Here is a 19,162-nt window from a genome sequence, read left to right as displayed (position 1 = left end):
TACTTCAGCAAAGTATTTCTCCTTCCTTCCTGGATTAAGCCTTAAGCTGTTGCTTTGCTTATATATTCTTACCAAAGGAACATCTAAATGTCAGGGGTAAGTGAAATCCCAAGATAGGAGTGGAAATGTCAACTCACAAATTCATTGAAATTTTTATTCCCGTGGAAAATTGGACGAATCTTATAAAATATAGAGTAGTGCTGAAGTGTTTGGGAAGTGGCAATCGGACCAAGAGAAATCAGATTTTAAGTTCATCTTCGTAAATTGCCATGAAAGTGGAAAAACTCCAGCCAAATTGTGGCTGTGACTTGACGACTGTACATTGACTCTTGAGCCTTGCAAAGGTGTGGACGCTGAAACATCTCATGTAGCTCTCTGGATATACTTCCCTCTATATTCCAAATGTATCCCCTACTCTGAATAATACATTAACTTTGCTTATTTCAGGTTCATGGGAAATCTTGAGTAGTTAGATGAGACAAATAAAAAAAATCCAAATCTCGACTGGAAAGCACAGCTTTGTGACATTTGTTTTTCTGCCTCTAAAATAAAAACATTACCATATTTAAATAATTAGGGCGACCAAGAAGACATTTTTTTCTAGGGAAGCAGCATGTTTGCCTCAAGAACACAGGCCTTAGAGGTCTTGGCACAAAGTCAATGCTTACCAAATATTTGAAGTATAATTCTACAAAAAATAATTGCTGCTCAGGACCCATTCCTATCTCTCTTAAAAAGTATTCCAAATGTGTACATGAAGGATCATGGATTAGACAGTATACACACACATTTCTTATCCTCTCTCAAAAATCCTAAGGATCTGATAGCAAGGTACATTTGAATTTCATTTCATTAATTTGTTGAGTTACTTACCATCCCTGGACCTCAATTACTTCATCTATAAAGTAGGGATAATTATAATAATTATATAATAATTATAATACCTGCATCGTCTGGGACATTTAGCAAAATATTGAGCACACAGTGATTCCTTGGTAAAACTAGCTGATATTTTTGTTGTCAATTGTTATTCTTTTCTGTCACACTTCTCGGGGTTTGTACTAAAGCTCAGAAACAGAAATATTAGTGTCCCGGGAAAAAAAGAAGAGGGAAATAAATAATCTGAAATAAGGACAACGGATACGTGATGAGATCTTTAGTTATCCAGTTACTTCTCAATGTCCCTTCATTTTTAAAATGTTTACATTTATTGTATTTTCCTTTTTTTCCAGTGAACACATTAGTACATATTTTTATTGAAAATTTATGAAATCCTTGGGGCTTCTGGGTGGCTCAGGTGGTTAAACAGCTGTCTTCAGCTCAGGTCACAGTCTCAGGGTCCTTGGACAGAGCCCCATGTCGGGATCCCTACTCAGTGGGGAGTCTGCTTCTCCCTTTCCCGCTGCTGCTCTCTCACTTCAGCTCTCTCTCTCAAATAAATGAATAAAATCTTTTAAAGAAAAAAAAAATTTACGAAATCCAAAAAAGGATAAAGAAAAAATATGAAAGCATTAGTAATCTTAATACCTTGTGATAATAATATAATATACACACTATTATATGCATATATTACATATACTTACCCCTGTATCAAGAAAATTATGCCACTTTGTTAATGTTTCTGTTTTGTTTTGTTTTTAAAATAGATTTCCAGCATCTATTCCTAAGAGTACCAGTAATTCCTCTTGAGAAATTTTTCCCTTTGTATACAGTCTGGTGAAACCATCCATCAAGGCCTTTTACCTTTTCTTGTTGGGGGAAAAGCCCAGAAACTAAACAAGGCCACCGGATTCTTTTTCCACTGAATTTTAGCAGATTGACAAAATGGTGCATGGTCGAGCTTACCAGTGATAACATGTTCAGACCAGGTGTTCCTACTAAGATACCATGCCCATAGTTCTAATGGCTAGCCCTCTGTGGCTGCCTGGGTTCTCCAGCTTTCCCATTTAAGATACAAATATCTTGGGGAGCCTGAGTGGCTCAGTCGTTAAGCGTCTGCCTTCGGCTCAGGGAGTGATCCCAGAGTCCTGGGATCGAGCCCCATATTGGGCTCCTCTGCTGGGAGCCTGTTTCTTCCTCTCTCACTTCCCCTGCTTGTGTTCCCTCTCTTGTTGGCTGTCTCCCTCTCTGTCAAATAAATAAATAAATAAATAAAATCTTTAAAAAAAGATACAAATCTTTCTGATAAACTCTATTTTGTGTAAATTAGCCAGTTTCTGTTACCTGCTACCATAGGACCTGACTTACTGAGAAATTAATACCAAAGAATGGATTACTAGCAATAGATACAAAATGAAACTTCTCTTCATTCTGAAAAATATATTTAGCAACCTGAAGAACTTTATGGTAAAGCAGCTAATTAGGTTATTCCTGTAACCGCTGTGAAGCTTTGGTCAGCCACTGGGAAAACTGGTTGACCGCTACTATATAGAAAGATAAAATTTGGGTGGAATTTTGCAGTAGCATGGTAGGATGGGTGCTTCTAACAGCACCGCGTAACTGAAAGGCGATAAGGTCACAAACTAAATTCTTATTTTAAGGCACAGACTAAATCTTACTAGTTTTCGGACCATGCTACAGGACTCATTTAACTCATGTAGCCCCACCTTTACGATCACCAAAAAACATTCTAAGATTTTGCCTGTGGGTTACTGAGTTACAACATTTATTGAATTAAAAATCATGGGTATCTCTCATATGAAAGTTCTTTTTTTTTAAGATTTTATTTAAAGATTTTATCTCATATGAAAGTTCTGGTTGATAAAGAGTACAGTGAGATCTCAACAATTAAATTGGAAAAATCAGGGAGTATTCAGCTTTAGTGGAACCCTAAATCTTCAAACACCTCTGAAACACCCCACACATACACACAGAGTCTTCCTCAGTCAACAAAGCAATTCCTCTGAACTTGCTGTTGAGACACTTCCTTCCTCACTCTTACCTTCTTTCCCTTATTTAAAGAAAAGTTATGTTTTGGGGAACCTAGGCCGATAAAGGGTCCTTACACAGACTACCATAAAGATCGTGACAAGAGAACATGGTAAACTACAGGCTGACTCTTAAAGCTGCTTCTCAGATGTAACACATTTTACTTTTATTCATACTTCATTAGTCAAAGCAAATCTCGTGTCTGTGCCGAGGTTCGAGAGGGTGTGAGTAAAGAGTAGGTCCTCCATAAGAAGGAGCCTCAAACATCTAAAAACTAAAGGCCCATAAGTTCACTTTGCCCTCCCTACCTCTAAGAAGGCACGTCCCTTAGTTGTTGTCTTTGGATTGGGTTCACAACACCTGAGCACTTGCGGTGCTGCCTGACATAATTTGCCAAGGGACTTGAAATCCTGCTAGCCTTGGGTAGAAACTAAGAAAGACAAGTCTCTCTCACTGGCTCAGCATTTCAGTGCATATGACTACAGTAATTGACCCTTGAAGGCTGAAAAAAACAATAATAAATGGAATTTTGGTGGTTGTTTAAGATGCTCTAGGGAGCTTATAGTAAGTCCTAGTGGGTGAATCACAGAAGAAACATCTAGCATTTTGGAGAAAAGCCCTCTCATCTTTGGGGAGGTAACTACTCTGTTTGATCCACCTCTTGTCTTACTTCTGGACTTTGCTGGATTCTAAATTATGGAGCATGATTCAAGCTGATAATAATAATTAACTTAATGTTCTTGGATCCAACTTTTGGGGAGTGTCTTAATTTCCATGGACAGTGGTAAAGTTACTGAAACTTCAACGCTGTGTGGGAAGAATCAGCAAGAACTAAGTCCCTCATGAAGTAAGCTTTGTATAACTCTACGTGGCAAAGAACTCTGGCCAGTTGAGAAGCTAGATAAATAAATATCAGGTGAACATAGAATGAATAATAGGCAGGACTGGCTGTAGAAATAGAGTCTGCTTTTCCTCTCCCTCTGCCCTTCCCGCCCTGCTTGTGCTCTCGCTTTCTCTCAAATAAATAAATAAAATCTTAAAAAAAGAAGAAAGAAAGAAAAAAAGAAAGAAAGAAAGAAAGAAAGAAAGAAAGAAAGAAAGAAAGAAAGAAAGAAAGAAAGAAAAAAAGAAACATACTATTAGCAGAGTGCCTGGGTGGCTTAGTCAATTAAGCATCAGACTCTCGGTTTCAGCTCAGGTCATGATCTCAGCATCATGGGATCGAACCCTGCCTCGGGCATGGGTAAGGAGCCTGCTTAAGATTCTCTCTCTCCCTCTCCCTCTGCCCCTCCTCCCATGCCTCTCTCTCTTCCAAAAAAAAAAAAAAAAGAAAAAGAAAAAGAAAGAAAGAAAGAAAGAAAGAAAGAAAGAAAAAGAAAGAAAGAAAGAAAGAAAAAAACATATTACTACTAACAACCCAGAAGCCCCTTGTGACTCCTAGAAGGGTTAAATTCATTCATGGTTGTAAAGGACTAGTAAGATTATATAAGGTTGTGGACATTTCTGGCACACTATCTGCTCCAGAAGACTGGAATTCTCCCTCCTTTAAACCCATATCTTTGGAGGAGTGTCTGTTTATGCCTTCTGCCCATTTTTTTGACTGGATTATTTGGTTTTTGGGTGTTGAGTTTGAGAAGTTCTTTTTTTTTTAAAGATTTTATTTATTTATTTGACAGAGACAGCGAGAGAGGGAAAACAAGCAAGGGGAGTGTGAGAGGGAGAAGCAGGCTTCCCGCTGAGCAGGGAGCCTGATGTGGGGCTCGAACCCAGGACCCTGGGATCATGACCTGAGCTGAAGGCAGATGCTTAACTACTGAGCCACCCTGGTGCCCCATAAGAAGTTCTTTATAGACGTTGGATACCAGCCCTTATCCATAATGTCATTTGCAAATATCTTCTCCCATTCTGCGGGTTGCCTCTTAGTTTTGTGGACTGTTTCCCTTGTTGTGCATCTTTCTATCTTGATGAAGCCCCCCCTTGATGAAGTTCTCCTTTAGGATTTTGATGGATTCCTGTCTCACATTTAGGTCTTTCATCCATTTTGAGTTTATCTTTGTGTATGGTGTAAGAGAATGGTCGAATTTCATTCTTCTGTATGTAGATGACCAATTTTCTCAGCACCATTTATTGAAGAGACTGTCTTTTTTCCATTGGATATTCTTCCCAGAGTTGTTGAAGATTAGTTGACCATAGAGTTGAGGGTCCATTTCTGGGGTCTCCATTCTGTTCCATTGATCTATGTATCTGCTTTTGTGCCAATACCATGCTGTCTTGATGGTCCCAGCTTTATAGTATAGCTTGAAGTCAGGCATTGTGATACCCCCAGGTTTGGAAATGTTAAGGGGCATTCATGTCCACCAATCATCCCTCCAGACTATTTCAGCTATGGGCTCGCCTCTGTAGTTCCTACATCCCAGCCTTCTTACCTCACCTTTGCTCCTCCACAATTTCTGAGCTGCCAACATCCTTCCAGCAGACTCCATTTTGTTTATGATTGGAGTCAGAATTTAATGATATGTGTCATTAGCTATTCTTCTGTGAGATTAGCATACTGCTCCCCACCTTTCTTCTTTTCTTCTTTCCTTCCTTCCTTCTCTCTCTTTTTTTTTAAAGATTTTATTTTATTTATTCGACAGAGATAGAGACAGCCAGCGAGAGAGGGAACACAAGCAGGGGGAGTGGGAGAGGAAGAAGCAGGCTCACAGGGAGAGGCCTGATGTGGGGCTCGATCCCAGAACGCCGGGACCACGCCCTGAGCCGAAGGCAGACGCTTAACCGCTGTGCCACCCAGGCGCCCCTCCTTCCTTCTCTTTTATACATAATTCTGTGGAGATCTTGGTAATACATATATCTTTTTGCATATTTCTGATTGTTTATTTAGCAGAATCATTTTGAATGAGAAGGCTGAGTAAATGGGTATATACATTTTAAACTTTTTAAATGAACATTCCTCGATTTCCTCTAGGAAGCGTTATCAACTTATGCTCCATAAACACTCTATGACTCTGGCCATTTCCCTTAATTTTTGCCCAAACTTGGTGTTCACATTTTAAGCGGTTTTTGTTGTTGTTCTTATTATTATATCAAGCTCTCTTTATGTTTGGGTCACTCTTTCCCCATTAATAAGAATTTATAGTTTGATAAAAAGTGAGCACTGCTGGTAGATAAATCTATATTTTATGCTATAAAAACAATATAATTGACATTTAATAAGTTGCCTGCTACCCATTCAAGATTACTTTAGATGAATTATCTCCTAAATTAGCATGCTAAGTCACCTTGTCATACTTCTTATAACAATGTTTGACCTTATCCATTTAGTTTTATTAGCAGTTCATTAATAAGAGACCATCCCATTTTCAAGGTAATGATAAAGTCTTTGAAGGGAAGCATTCTCCCTTTTTGAGCTGGGGGATAAGATATTGCCATTTACAAAGCTTGCTCCACTCACTACATTTAAAAATTTCTTGTTCTTCAAATACTGTGTTAGACATGATAGAGAGATCTCTTAAGTGACCTTACTTAACCAGCTCCCTGAAACACATTGATCCCTCGTGGACGCACATAGAACGCAGAATGTTCACACACTTCTTTCCACACCAAAAGATAGCTATTGCTTTTGCTTTCTTTCCTTCCAAGGTGGTTGGTGTAGGTTATATTTATTATTTTAATTAGTTGATTTAAATAAGAAGTATTCAAAGTGATAAAATATTAGTGTGAAAAGAAATTTGTTTCCACGAGACTAAGTTCAATGCTTTGGAAAAAGAAAAAACAAACTTGACAAAGACAACTTAAATTTGATTAAATGAGAATGAGAAAATTAAAAATCTACAACAATTTTGCACTTGGTTTTGCCTCTATCTTTAAATTCCAGATGTCCTTTAAAGAAACCGGAGTTGGAGATTTTATATAATGAAGCATGGATATAATTTATACAAAAAGGATGACAGAAATAGCCACTGAGCAGACGCCATCTATAATAAACACACACAGATATGCAAATAGGCTCTAGCCGTACAACAAATTGAATGCGAATTGGTTTACATTAATACATGTTAATTTAAAATTTATTCTGTAAGACATGTACATGCCATTTTTTTAAACAATTTCTCACTTTAATCCAATTTTTAAATTAGCCAAGTAAACCAAGTATTGCAGCATTTTTTATTACAGAGGTATTCCCCAGAACGAAGAATAGCGAGGACCGACAATTCAGTAATAACATACAGCTTCTCAGGATTTTTACTTATATCTCTTATTACATAAATGTATGAGAATGTCTCAAATATCACCACAGAAAATTAGCCACTAATTTAATTCTATTTTTTCTAAAACAGATACAAGACGACTCAAAAGTCACATTTGGAACGTTATTTTTTTTTACTTTGTAAAAATCCACAGATTTCCTTTCTTTGTCCTTCACTCTCCCCGTTCCCTTGTACCATTTTTCACAGAGATGAAAAATAGTTACTGAAGTCCAAGTACACATTAATCTGCATGACGATTAACAACAGATGAGAATTCACAATGTTGAAAGGTCATAAAATCCATTTAAAAGTTAATCCTGGAGAGAAAAAATATGTAAGAGCAGCAAAGGCCATCTGTCTGAGGTGGATACACTTTTCTGACTGCCTTAAAAGCTCCCTTCCTTGCAGGACACTCTCTAGGAAGACTATCTAAACACTTCTGAAGCTTGAGTATATAACGGTGCTTCGCATCTTGGCATTTTTCAAGATGGCCCACTTGACAGCATGTGTGATAAAAAGATTTATTAAAAATATTCTAAATGAATGGCCACATGTGATTAACAAGGTGATGAAGAATGCTTTGGGATCTCTTCATAGAAACCTATCATCTCAATGTCTATCTTCTGATTCCATGATACCACCTTCATTTTTTCCTCAATAATATTCATCATTGAAAATGAATTTATGACTCTTGAATCCTAAACAGAGCTTCATGTATCACCTCATTAGCATTTAAAGTATAGACTAAATGAGTATTTGTTCCTTGTGATATTTTATATTTTGTACACTTTATAAGATTTGTTGATCAACCTTATATTGACTTTAAACATTCATGACAGATATTTACTCACTTCAAGATCTGACGAATCTTCACAAAGGATTTCAGGAATATCTCTGATCTGGTGCTGAGTTCTTAGGTCCCCATCTTAGTATCTGACCACTTCCCTCCTCGCCATGGGATTGGTATCTCTTTATCTCTTCTGAGTATGCTGGGTTGTGGGGGAGGTAATAAGCTCATAAATTCCAACAAGCTGCCATTTTAACAAAAGGAGAAGTCTTCCTTTTAACCAAAGGAATCCTACATCTGTCAGCACAGATGGGTCCCAGATTGCTGTGGCTTCAGAAAATGCAGCTTAAGGGCCCCCTTCATGCTATTTATGATCTGGTCACCACTAGGTTCATATCTAACCTTCAGGCTGCACCCAGCAAAAGGAGTTCAAGGGCCAGTCTTTCATGGGAAGTCACACATCGATTTATAATTCCTGGTCCAGGCAACTCTCACAGTTTGTGTCTTTGGCTCAGATTTACCATTGTTGTAGAACTGGATTATGGTCACTCAAAGAGACCCCTAATCACTAACTTATCAGACAGTCCAAGCATGTAATAAAACTGCATCTTCAGAAGCTAGCAAGGAAGTGTGAATAGGCAAGGATGGTCAAGTCACCCCAAACCACCCGGCAGCCAAAGCAGCACATGGAAGGTAAGGTGTTCAGATTCCCAGACTAGAGAGTTTTTAGGGAAACAAAACACCTTTGATTTTTATATTTTGACTAAGACATTTTCACCATATCTTTTTGGGCTAAGAACAAATGGTGTTTTATTTCCACAATGACAAAGGCATTGGAAACATTGAGCCTAGCACATGCCAAGCTCTTCCCTGTGAAAGCATGTGCATTTGAAACAAATGGTCTCTTACCAGTAATTGGCACATAGCAGGTGTTCAGAAACTCTTTGTGTATCAGATTAAATGAGGAAAACTGGAGGCCTGACAGGATCAAGTATTTTCTCAAATGTTTCAAGAACATTGGGATGGTAGAATCATTAACATAAAATCGTTTTATAGTTTTGTTTAAAGATTCTGGTATATTTAGAAAGTTAAGAAGTATGAAAAGAATAAGGTTTTGTCAAAATAAGGATGATGTCTACAAATGTGGTTATACAATGTGGACAAACAGCGAGAGAAATGTGGAGAGGGAGAAGAGAGGTTGAAAGGAAACCAGTAATACATATTTTGTCTTACTGTCGCAACACAAAGGAAAGGAAGTAAAAGTGATACCAGAATAAGCCATTTTTATATCAACAAAAAGCAAAGCAATAAAGACTTCTTTTAATAAGAAATACAAATGTCTGCAATGAGCCTGTGTACAGGATTTTTATATCAGGATTCCTGTCTTAGTCTCTTTGGGCTGCTAAAACAGAAAGGCATAGATCGGATGGCTTATAAAAAATAGGAATTTATTTCGTATAGTTCGGAAGGCTTGGTCATCCAAGATCAAGACTCCAGGAGATTGGTGGGAACCAGATTTCTGATTCATACATGACTGTCTTCTCACCGTGTCCTCACATGGTGGAAGGGGTGAGGAAGCTCACAGGGGTCTCTTTTATAGGGACACTAATTCCATTCATGTAGGGCTGAACCCTCATGACCTACTTACATCTCAAATACCATTGCATTGAAGGTTAGGTTTCAACACAGGAATTTGGGGTTTGCAAACATTAAGTGTATAATGCTTCCCTAAAGAACTAAAGTTCTGGAGTTCAAGTCCTGGCTTTCCTATGAGAGATTTGGAATTCCAAACCAACTGATGAAGATTGTTTAGAAACCAGAAACCTACTATAATTCAGGAAAGAAACTTGGATTTGGTTACACAATGATTTTGAAGGTATATAAATGGTGCATTTTCTACACTTGATCCTAGCCAAAAAGCCGGGAAATGATTAAATGATGTATTTACTATTAAAATAGCTAGATTTCTTTACATTTTGATCTAAATGATTGGCCAAGCACTTGAATAGAGTAATTGCTAATACAATGAATTATATACCTGTTTATTTTATCATGTGTCATGTTTTTTTATAATCAATATCGAATTAAAAGAAAAATAGATTGAAGTTTTGATATAATTGAGGAAGGTCTAAATTCTCCTTTTCACTTTGATTAGTGAGAAGCCAAAGGTCTGATTTGACATTTCATGACATTTCTTAAATGAAATTAGTGTAAGGTTAAAAAATGTTTACATGGATTGTTCCTTTTGTTACTTTTTAATACATTTTATAATTACACAGACTATAGTACAGAACACCAAAAATCGTTTGTGGAAAATTTTACTAATTATTATTTCATTAATAAGTATTAGTAATAAGTATACTAATAAGTATTAATTTACTAATAAGCTACTCCAAATCTATAGAGCTTGTTTAAACTTTAAACTTATCCATCATACTGTAACAAGTGTTTTTTTTCTCTTTTAAAGATTTTGTTTACTCATTTGAGAGAGAGAGAGAGAGGAGAGGCATGACTGGGGAGAGGGGCAGAGGGGGAGGGAGAGGGACAAGCAGACTCCTGCTGAGCGTGGAGCCTAATGTGGGCCTCAATCTCATGACACCAAGATCACAACCTGAGCCGAAACCAAGAAGCGGACACTCAACCAACTGCATCATCCTGGTGTCCCTGTACCAAGTGCTTTTACAACTTATTTTCTTAACTTAAGAAATTAAGTTTTGGTAACCACTCCATGTCTGCAGCTATATGAATTGCTATGGGGTGATAAAATGCATATGACAGGTCCTGTGTGTAAAGGAGATCACACTCTATTTGGGGTCAAAGAATATAACATAAATATAACATGACTTGTTCAAAATATAATACGACTTGTTCACACTTCAGAGTTTGATGTGGGCTGGAAGGTTTGGAGAAGTTCTCATAGAAGAAGGGAGATTAAATCGGGCCTTGTGGAAGGTAGAAAGGAATTAGACCAGGTTGGGAGTGTGGAAGAAAGGAAATGGTGCACTTGGAAAGGATAGAGCAGAATGTTTTGGAAAGCAGTTCAGATCTGTGCTGTGCAGATGAGAAAGGCTTTTGGAGGATGAGAAAGGATAAAAGTCAACTTGACCTTGAGATCCCAGGGAAGGATTTATGGAAGATTAGCAAGTGAGTTGGTTTTTGGAGAAGCATCTCCCAGGACAGTTCTAGAAGAGCAGGGAGGCTCCTGGAAGTGGGGGAAATAGCAGCTGCCCTCCCAGGAAGGTATGCTTACTCTCATGGTGATGTTTCTTCTCTCTGGGCAGACTTCATTGTTAAAACAGTCCTGTAGGTTCTCAGAACACAACCTGCAGCACAGAAGATCCGTCATGACCATTGGGAATCAGTCAACTTACACTCAGAGTTAGAGGAGTAAATAAAGATTGTATAGACTCATTTTAAATAAATAAAAAGAAATCAGAAGTATTTTTTTTTTGTATTTGAGGATTCTTTAGCAATTGTAGTAATTATGTTGCAAAATGGGCCTCAATTACTTTTCAACATTTTACATTTTTTCCTCCCAAAGGATGGGGGAAAAAATTGGGTTTAGAATAAGGTGGACAGAGTTTGAATTCTTCCTCTGTTACTAACCAAATGAATTTGGTCCAGTCATTTAACCTCTTCACAGGGAATGAGAACAACTTCTTCACAGGGTCTCCTCTCATCAATTACTATTAATAATGCAATTGGCTAACAGGTGTTGAATATTGAATATATACCAGATACAGGTGCATGTAATTCCCACGTATTGTCATCTTTTCCTACGAAATAATCTCAGTAAAATAATGAGCCTGAAGCCATACATAACATTTCCAATTAATTACTTTTCAGCCCTTAAATAAACCAACCGAACTGACAAAGAAACTGTGATTTACAATATCTTCTGTCTATTTATATAAGGCTTTCCAGATACCCTATTCTTCTGGAAGCCACTAACTTCTTGGATTTGAAATCCAATTCTAATTAAGATTATCTTAAATTAGCAGAAGGGTTTAATTTATATAAAAATCTTGAGATAACAAATCTGGACTTGATTTTTTTTCTTTTCTTTTCTTTCTTTCTTTTTTTTTTTTTGTGGTGCCTTATGGGTACCTAAAGTTTTGTTGTTTTTACTGGACATGCATCTCTGATGACATTGTTGAAAACAAGATAAATGAAGAACTACAAGTCTATCAGCAAAATAGATTAAGACGATGACAAGAGAAAAGCACAAAAGAAATAAAGATTGGAAATAAAACGCTGGCAAAGATGTACTAGCCATCCAATTAAGAAAAGCAAGAGTGGCCATAGTAATCTTAAATCTATGTTAGAGGCAGGAGAATTCTCAAGGGTAGGAGGCAGAAAAATGAGAAATATCTCATGAAAAAAATGTCTCAAGCAAATAGAAAATTTAAAAATATTTATGGGGGCGCCTGGGTGGCTCAGTCAGTTAAACGTCTGCCTTTGGCTCAGGTGATGATCTCGGGGTCCTGGGATCGAGCCCCTCCTCAGGCTCTTTGCTCAGCCGAAGGCTGCTTCTCCCTCTCCCTCTGCCCCTCCATCCCACTCATTCTCTCTCTCTCTCTCAAACAAATGAATAAATAAAATCTTTTAAAAATTTTAGAAAATTAAAAATATTTATGTACTGAACATTAAGAACAATCTCCTAAAAGATAAATAAACATTTATACTATGAAGTAAATGGGGAGTTTACAGGTTATATAGTCAATGTATAGTCTTTGACTAATACAATGACTTTGTATTTATAAACCAAAATATACAAATGTATTTCCAGAGACATCTACAAAAGTTATTCCTGGAAGTCTCTGCTAAGGAAACCTTAACAGGGGCGCCTGAGTGACTCAGTTGGTTAAGCATCTGCCTTCAGCTCAGGTCATGATCCCAGGGTCCTGGGATCGAGCCCCGCATCCAGCTCCTTGCTCAGCAGGGAGCCTGTTTCTCCCTCTGCCTGCCACTCCCCCTACTTGTGCTCTCTCTCTCTCTCTCTCTGTCTCTCTTTATGACAAATAAACACATTTTTTAAAAAATCTTAAGAAAAAGCTTAATTTGTAGAACTTATCTTTAATTGACCCAACTCAGTAGCTCCATGTGAAGAGCCCTATTTGTGCTTCTTTGGTTGAAAACAGCCATGGCACTTGTCCTTTGCGGCTGCCTGAGCAGGACTGCTGGTCAAAGCTAAAAAGAGTCTGACCAAAAACTCAAAAGGAAATAATGGGAGATAAGATGTCCATAGGGAACTTTGAAAAGCTCTGATATATTCCTGGAGATTTGGAATGTTGTTGTATTAGGGTTCTCAGAGAAACAGAACCAATAGGAAATTTAGTCTCATGACTTTCCGTCTGCGGGCTGGAGTCCCAGGAAAGCCAGTGGCATGGTTGACAGTCTTGACACTTGAAGAGCAAGCAAATGGTGTAGATTCCAGTTGGACAGTGAAGGTCTGAGAACCAGGCTCTCCGAGGGAAGAGTGATATTCCAGGAGAGGGAAAATTAAGTAATACGGATAAAGATTGGAAGAGAAAGATTTTGTTAAGGAAGATGGGAAACCAGGACTCACAAAGGAAGTTGTAAATATACATGATTACATAAACGTGAAAACATATGTAGCAAACAGCAAATAGAGATGAACAAATCAAATGAATCTTGCTTCTTCCTTCTGGTAGGTTCCTTGCCGGTGAAGAACAGCACCCAAACACATTACACGCCTGTTTCTTGGCGCTCTTCAGGACACATTACACGTTGATGAGGTTTAGATTATTATGTAATAGTGTAGCAAATGTTTCTCCTTAGTCTCACTCTTGATTTTTGACACTGTACATTATCTTTTGACATATATACATTTTTAATTTGATAGAGATTATGTATCAAAAAATAATAGTAGCAAATTATGTTCTTATCAGCAATACATGACAATCTCCAGTGGGTTTACATTCCCAACAGCATCCGATGTTCTTGGTTAGTAAGATCTTTTTAATTAAAATATTCTCTATCTCGGTTTCGATTTGCATTTCTCCAAACGGGGGAGAAGCACCTTTTCTTCCCATGTCTCGCCATCTGAAATCCCATTCGGTAATTTTTTCATGCACAAATATTTACTGAGTGGCATGGGAGCCTATAAAAGCAGTGGCTCAGAAATCGGAAAGTCTCCGCCTGGATCCTGCCTCCTCCATTCTGTGTGACTCTGAACGAGTTATGTGATGACTCTGTGGCAAAATGTCCTCACCTATCCAATGAAGCTAAGAGTACCGATTGCATAGACTTGTTGCAGGGATTCAGTGTGGTAACACCTGCAGGCAGCTTCCAACCTCGCTTTGCCAAGGATCGATGAGCAACTGATGCTGGCTGTTGCCATGGACCAGGTAGTTTTAAGGACAGAATGAACCAGGTGCTGGGTGCTGCTGATCCCCTCCCCTGCCGACTCCAGGCCCAGCAGCCCCATCAGCTTTTCAGCAGACCTTGGGAGAATCATCTTATCTTCCTCTTGGGGGGTGGGGGGTAGTAACCAGCTGTGCTGAAAGCACCTGCCATCCCTGTAGCTCTGTGTTTTCTGAGGCTTGCACAAGACCTTTGGAAGTCAGAGCAACGAGGTGCACTTGGCTCAGAAGACAAGAGAATAGAGGAGATTACTATTTTTTTTTTAATTTTCACACCTTTGGATTGTCTCATGTATTACAATATACGTGTGAAAACTTTTAATTTTTAGAGAAATTCTAAAGAGAAAAATTTTTAAAGAAAATAAAAACAAATATGATAATGTAGAGAAAAGATGCTTAAGTTAACAAAAAAGTATGTCTATATTTATACACACACACAAATTGTCTTGAAAAAAGTATACCAAAATGTTAACAACTGTCCTCTTGGTGGTGACAGCACTTTTATTATTTCTTTAGAGTTTTATGTATTTTCAGCTTTCACAATGAACCTAATTGTTTCTTTTATAATCGTAAAAGAGCCAATTAAATTATTGCAGGTTGGGAAACAGAGAAGTTTCATTGAGGAGATAGAAAAGGAATGAGGAAGAAGTCGCTGGAACTGTGGCTGGATCCCAGGCAATTTCAGGGATAATTTTGGGATACAAGCCAGTCGTCAGCCCTCCAGGGGAGGGTTTTATTCTGGATGAGAGAGAATGGCCATTGCAGGTTTTACCATTTTCCCCACACTTTGGAATTCTGCTCGTTGGGTTTTGCCTTTAAAAATATTGGGATTACAATGTACTTTTCACTTCGCATTGATTCAATTTAGTTACCATGATTACCTATAACTGCAAGTTTTGCATTTTTGTTATTTTGTTTTTCAAAATGTCGACACTAATGTTATCCTGGCTGTCATGCAAACGACATTTCTTCGATGGAATTCAGTGAGATGCTGTCTCTTGCAAGACGCCTCCCCAGTGAACTCTGAGCTTCCAGGAGGCCTGTCAGGGACACTGGAGTTTGGAAAGGGTGGAACACAATCAGAGCTGTGCCTAGTAGGAGGAAAAGAAGGGGCAAGGTGATAATGCTCAGGGAAAGAAGGACAGACCATGGGAGCTGCTGTATGTTGTGAGGGGCTCGGTTTAATGAGAATTTTGCTGTATGTGCTGGGTAATATAATTGTCCATCTCTTATGGACAGGAGAACTATGGTGCATTTTATATATGTGTGTGTGTATTTATAAGATTTTATTTATTTGTTTGTTTATGTATTTATGAGAGAGTGCACACAAGCTGGGGGGCAGTGGGCAGAGGAAGAGGGAAAGAATCTGATTAATCAGACTCTGTACTGAGCACAGAGCTCGACACTGGGCTCGACCCTGATATCCTGTCCGGAGCCAAAATCAAGAGTCTGGAGGCTTGATTGCCTGAGCTACCCAGGTGCCCCTGTAAGATTTTATTTTTAAGTAATCTCTACACCCAATGTGGGGTCCAACGCACAAACCCCAAGATTAAGAGTTGCACCCCCACTCCACCTACTGAGCCAGCCGGGTGCCCCTTAGTACATTTTTAAATTGCCTTCATTTCTTTTGAGTGTAACAGTGTGATGAATTTGGTCATAAATTAAGACAGAATTATTGGGATAGTATTTCAGAGTCTTCCATCAGAAGCTGGAGACATAAGGTACAGTCTCAGTAGTTCTTCTAGAATAAAGCAAAGAGAGAATACACATTCACCTTGATGGCCAGGTACTCAGGAGCATGGCATAATAAATTGGTCCTCTCAGTTTCAACCTAAAGCGAGAGGGAAACTGAGGTGACTTTGAGAAATGAAACCATCTCAAGGACAAGGCACCTTGGAGGGTGATGTTTCAGACAGAGTGGTGAGCAGAAGAGTCTGTGAATGTGCAGAACTGGCAGATAATCATTTTCCCCCCTCAGGGGAAGAAAACAAAAATCTTTTTGACAAGAATAGCTCCTCTTGAAAAGTACGTAGCCAAGAAGACGATGCTTTCCAAGATGGGGAATGCTCAGGATAAGAATGCAGTCACTTTAAATGAGATCAGACACGAAAGAGGTGCAGGTGAGAGGCAGGTGTGAAGGAGAAGCTGTGTGACCCTGGGGGGTCATGAAACAAGAGGCAGGAGGGACACTCTGAGCCACTCCTGTGGCTCCTTTAACAACCCAGGAGAAGACTTCAATTACTTTGTGTTCCTTCAGGATGGTGACCAGAAAAACCTTCTGTTTATGGATTCTTGATCATCAAGACTTCTGATTTATGAAGTTTCTGATTGGGATCAGTCAAAACACTTAGAGAACAAGTTGATCACAGGATTTTAGAGATAGAAGAGACTATAGACCAGCTTCTTACTGCATGAAGACCGTCTCTGACACTCGAGTTCATCATCATGTGATTCCCACTGACTTTCCACCATGTTTCCTCCACCATACCTGTACCCTCAGCCGCCCCCCCGCCCCATTTGATATGCATGATTTATGTATGTTTGCATCTGTATTGCTTTCTAGATTGTAACATACTATATGCTACGAAATGCTCTTTTCCAGATATCTACATGCTTTGCTCCCTCGCTTCTCCCAGATCTCTGTTCAAATGCTCATCATCAAGCACTTCCCCTCCCCTGCTGTGTCTCCATAGTGCCGGTCACTACCCGCCATCACGGTGCACGGTAATCCCTCTTTATCTGGGGTTTCGCTTTCCATGGTTTCAGTTACCCATGATCAACGGTGGCCCTGGAAACAGATGATACTCCTTCTAACACACTGTCAATAGGTCGCTAGTAGCCTAACCCTACAGCACGGTGCCCACTCACCTCCCTTCATCTCACCACATAGGCATTTTATTATCTCATGTCATCCCAAGAGGAGTGAGTATAGTGTAATAAAATATTTTGATAGAGAGACCACATTAACACAATTTTATTATGGTGTGTAGTTATCATTATTCTATTTTATTATTAGTTACTGTTGTTAATCTCTCACTGTGACTAATTTATACATCATTTACTGTAGGTATGTATGTATCTGTGGTTCCGGACATCACTGGGGGGTCTTGGGATGTATTCCCTATGGATAAGGGGGGACTACTGTATTTTCACTTGCTTACTTCTTATTTTCTGTCTGCCCAATAAGCTTATAAGCCCCATGCAACCAGATCTCTTTCATTTTGTTCTGTTCTATCTCCAGCACCTCGAACTGTTCCCGCATTTGGCACTCAGTACATAGTTCTTTAATAAAGAAATGAGTGAGTCAGAGCTGTGTCTCCTTGAACTCTGTGTTTTCCCAATGACTAGCATGAGATCTAGCAGAGTGCAGGACACTCTGTCTTCCTAGCCATGTGACATTTCGCAAGTCATCTCACCTTCTCTGGGTCTCAGTTTCCCCGTATGTAAATTAATACTTGCCATATTCAATGAGTGCACACCCATAAAGCACTTTCTGTGAGCACTCACGAAGAGTTAATTGTTATTACATAGGGAAATAACTTGAGGAAAAATTAAAGATATCAGAACTTTAAAAGGTAATTTTTGATCAAAAAATTAATAACCTAATATAAAGTAGAAAATAAAAAGATAAGGTCACTTGTATTGTATATAAATAACATATGTACACGCATATATACATACATATATGTAATAGGGAACAAGAGTATGTTTCCTCATCAGGATTAAAGTACATTAATTTTTTTTAATTTTTAAAATTACGTTCACTTAGTCACTGTATAGTACATCATTAGTTTTTGAGGTAGTGTTCGATGATTCATTAGTTATGTATAACACCCAGTGCTCATCACAACACATGCCCTCCTTAATACCCAACCCCCTGTTACCCCCTCTACCCCTTCCCCTCTGAAACCCTCAGTTTGTTTCCCAGAGTCCATAGTCTCTCATGGTTTGTCTCCCTCTCTGATTTCTCCCCCTTCAGATTTCCCTCCCTTCCCCTATGGTCCTCCCTGCTATTGCTTATGTTCCACATATGAGTGAAACCATATGATATTGTCGTCTCTGCTTGACTTACTTCACTTAGTAGAGTCCTCTCCAGTTCCATCCATGTCAATGCAAATGGTGGGTATTCATCCTTTCTGATGGCTGAGTAATATTCCATTGTATATATGGACCACATCTACTTTATCCATTTGTCTTTTGAAGGGCAACTTGGCTCCTTCCACAGTTTGGCTCTTGTGGACATTGCTGCTATGAACATCGGGGTGCGTGTTCATAGAGTACGTTAATTTTTTCATAGTAGTTATTTCTGGATGGTAAGACTCTGGACGGTTTTTCTCCATGAAGGATTTATTAAATTTTCCACTTTTCTATTATAATCATGCAGTGCTTCTATCATCAGCACAAATAACAAACACTGTCAAGATGGGCTATTTACTGGTTTAAAATTATGAAAGGAGATGAAATGCATTTTAGATTTCACTGCACCACTTTCTGGCAGCTTTGGCGTGGTCAACCAGGTGGAACCCCCAGGAGCATCTTCAGGGCCCGGATGTAACTAAGCCAGAGCCCATTCTGCAGACCCACCCAGCCAGCGCAGCGGTTTTCACCTCCAGGGACTCTGGCATCGGGAACCAACTTGCTGGTGGTATTGAGCAATCGAGCTGCTTTTACTACACAGGAACCTCAATCTTTGTCCAAACTCAACGACTTGATTAACTCTCATTTAAATAGTAGAAGTTTACTTTTGAAAGGTTGGGGTTTTCTTTATTTTTTTTCACAGCTGTCTTGGCAACGTCTGATTCCAGCCTGGGCAG

Source organism: Ursus maritimus, unplaced genomic scaffold, assembly GCF_017311325.1.
Source record: "Ursus maritimus isolate PB19 unplaced genomic scaffold, ASM1731132v1 scaffold_27, whole genome shotgun sequence".
NCBI classification, from domain to species: Eukaryota; Metazoa; Chordata; class Mammalia; order Carnivora; family Ursidae; genus Ursus; species Ursus maritimus.
This window is presented reverse-complemented; position numbering follows the sequence as displayed.